The sequence below is a fragment of the Erpetoichthys calabaricus genome, chromosome 10, assembly GCF_900747795.2.
Source record: "Erpetoichthys calabaricus chromosome 10, fErpCal1.3, whole genome shotgun sequence".
Classification (NCBI taxonomy): domain Eukaryota; kingdom Metazoa; phylum Chordata; class Cladistia; order Polypteriformes; family Polypteridae; genus Erpetoichthys; species Erpetoichthys calabaricus.
In genome coordinates, this window is record NC_041403.2 from 141,762,068 (window position 1) to 141,765,693 (window position 3,626).

Sequence of the window (3,626 nt, forward strand, 5' to 3'; positions counted from 1 at the left end):
ATTCTGGGAAATGTAGTGAAATATAGCCGGCATGCACGCTAGTTGTTATAGTAACATTTTTCTTGACGACAGAGATAAACATATCCACACCATACATATCTGTAATCTACCATTCGCCAGTTTGTGAGACTTTGAACACGATGCTATCTTCAAACATTAACCTGAGCTCCTGTTCCACCACCTTTATATTTTTCAAATTAGTTAACTGCACGGAAGCTAGCTGGGTAATGTAGTTCAACACCGTTCCTGAAGGAGCGGCCCGGCTTGTGTGCATTGCTTCATGGGAAATGTCGTTTGGTGCTGTAAGTAATTCGCGTTTAGAAGGTAAAACCTTATTTCTCAAATTGCTAATTTTCTGACATCTTTAAAATAACTTGGCGAAAGTGTCACAGCAGCTGAAGTAACCATAAAAAATAGACAGCACATGAACTATGCTTTTGTTTTATTCAAGGATATTTAATCACTTTAAATGGAAACATTTGAAATGTCGTACTCTTCACCGGCAAATGAAAAAATATCCAAAAATTAGGCGATTTTTATTAGTTTCCCATACTATACTGGCTAATATAATATTGATATATACTGTAAATAATCAGCCACCAAAAGTCAACATAGGATCGTATTTCATTTATGAGAATTCTAACCAAAAACAAGTAAACTTCAATAAATATTACCGTAAAAACGAAATATGACACTTTTGAAAATGTCTTTTCGATTGGTACACGTACAAGTATTCGCTTTTAGAAATATATCCTTAAAGCAAAACTATTTTTAAACTTGAAGAAGGCGGCCAACAGATCTAGAAGTTTTCCTAGAGTGTCGCGGTGTCTTGGGCGTTTATCGGTCCAAATGAGATGGCTCAAAATATGAAGCCTTCGGACTAACCTGAATGCAACAATAACATGAATGCGAATCATTTACATCAGGAGACAGTGTGGTTAACCTGTCACCTCACTTTTCCACTAACCCGCATTCCTAGAAAAGTCGGACCAGTTTAAGTTAATGTCAAGGTCACTTTATTGTCACTTGCATGTCTCCCCAGATATTTCACAAATATATACAGTACTTACAAAAATGTGTATTTAACATGGAGTGTACTGTATACTAGTTATAGGCCTATGCAATACTACCAAAATACCCGCGCTTCGCAGCCCATCCATCCATTTACCAACCCGCTGAATCCGAACACAGGGTAACGGGGGTCTGCTGGAGCCAATCCCAGGGCACGAACCAATCCCGGGCAGGGTGCCAACCCACCGCAGGACACGCACAAGCACCAATCTAACCTGCATGTCTTTGGACTGTGGGAGGAAACTCACGCAGACATGGGGAGAACATGCAAACTTCACGCAGGTAGGACCCGGGAAGCTAACTCGGGTCTCCTAACTGCGAGGCAGCAGCGCTACCACTGCGCCACCATGCCGCCCGCAGCGACAAAGTGCTGTACTACTTTAAAATTTTTATTAAGAAGAAAAGTAAACCTTTTTAAACTGAGGGAAAATATACCAATAATTATTTGTTAAGGATCTCTTTGTATACCACGTTGTCAGTTCGGCCCTCCGGTTGTAATATGACCAAGCTGTGCGCTGAGCTTACTCTTGAGCATGCAACGTATAGTTGGCCATGTGAAAAGCAATCTTGCCTCAAATCAATGCCAACCTTTTGTAGGGTCTGTCCCTGAGACTTATTAATTGTCATTGCGAAGCAGAGCCTTATTGGAAATTGGAGGCGTTTGAATTGAAATGGGAGATCAGAGGGTATAACGGGGATGCGAGGAATAAAAACTCTCTCCCCTGAGCCACTGCCAGTAAAAATTGTTGCCTCAATTAGGTTCTTTTGCAGACACGTGACCTGAAGTCTCGTGCCGTTACAAAGTTTCGGTGGCTGTAAGTTTCTCAGTAACATTATTGGTGCCCCAACCTTCAAAATTAGATTATGCTCAGGAGTGCCTGGAGGATTCAGAGTGTGGAGAAACTCTACCGGATAGTGCACCGTGTCTTCCACTTCCACAACTGAATCCACAGACTGATATGTTTTCAGTTGTGAAGGTAGTTCTTGAAGTTAAATGTGGTTTATAGTCGTAGTCATGTCATTTCTTGGTGTCAGGATAGTTCTTTCCCTCAACCATGACACGTTTTTTTTTGTGGAGATTTCGTAGATTGGGGTAAACATTTTGAAGAAGGCTTTGTAAGAGGCATTGGCGGTTGTCCAAAGGTGTAAAATATTTGGCCATTTCGATACACTTGAAAGCGACAACAGAACAATTCAGCGGCAGCCATCAACTCACATGCACAACCATAGGTGAAGGGCTTAAGCATTTCACTCTTATAGTACTCCTGTGTAGTATAATTATCTCCTGTACCGTCATCAGTCCACACCTTGAACCTGTCCCAGTCATTCAATACATAAGACACAATGTTCCTCCAGATATCAAGAGTGAGCCTGATATGGTCATGCAATATGTAACACAGAGAATTGAAAAGGCAGGCACCATCTCCGGGCATGGAAACCACTCGGTAAGTGACAGTTCTTTGATCAATGGTGATCACCTCGATAGACATGTTAATGGGGGCACGGTTGGAACGATAAAGGAAATGGGTACCTGAACAATGTAAACTAAGTCTAAAATACCTACACAATAACTATAATCGTAATAAACGAACAATGAAACAGCGGAGAAGCCGTGGATTAAATAAAAAGGCTGCAGTTATCAGCAGGGAGACGTGAATACCGTGGCGAAGCAAGGAAGGGAATGAAGAGACCGGAGCGACAGACGGCCTTATATAGACAGGCAGCCAACTACGTGAGAGGCGTGGTGATGGGGGACCCAACGCAGCCTCAAATGGCGACGAGCTGCAGGCTATGGACGTATATATGAATGTAAGTAGGATTCAGTTAGCGTTGGGAACCCGCGTACCAAATTTCTTGAAGATGGGCCCATAAGTAACAAAGACTGTTGGAAAGTTCAATATGGTGGCCGACAGTGGCATCATACTACCCAAATAAGTACGTACATTGGTTTCGGTTAGCGCAGGGAAGCCGCCTACCAAATTTCGTGAAGATGGGGCCACAAATAAGAAAGTTTAACATGGCGGACATTGTTGACCATTATGACCGTTACGCATAGAATACTTACGTTACACTACAATACTTTCGAGTTTTTCTGCTTTCATATTCTTTATCTTTCTCTGCATGTGTATCGCACCATCGTTTTTTTTGACCCTTTCGAATTCCACTGCTTTCATAATCTCTAACCTGCTCTGCATGTGTATAGCGCCAACGTTTTTGAACGTCTTTATGAAGTTATACTTTGTCTTTTAATTCTGGGCCCGATTGGACATGCTTTTTTTTAAATTCCACTTGTTCCAGACTGATAATTACTTTCCTTATTTTCTGAATTTGCACCTCGATAATTCTTTTTCTTTTTTGCATTTTTTTCTCTCCAATGCTTTTGAGTCTCTTTTCTCCGTGCTGCTCTTTCTTCTTCGCTTAGTCGTCGACTTTTTATCTATAACGTATTGTCCTTATACACTTTATATGCGCTGAGAGCCCTGGATCTGTGTGTGCTCAAAGCCTTGACACGACTGAGTGTTTTGGTGCCCGTGGTCTTATTTGATATTGGTTGG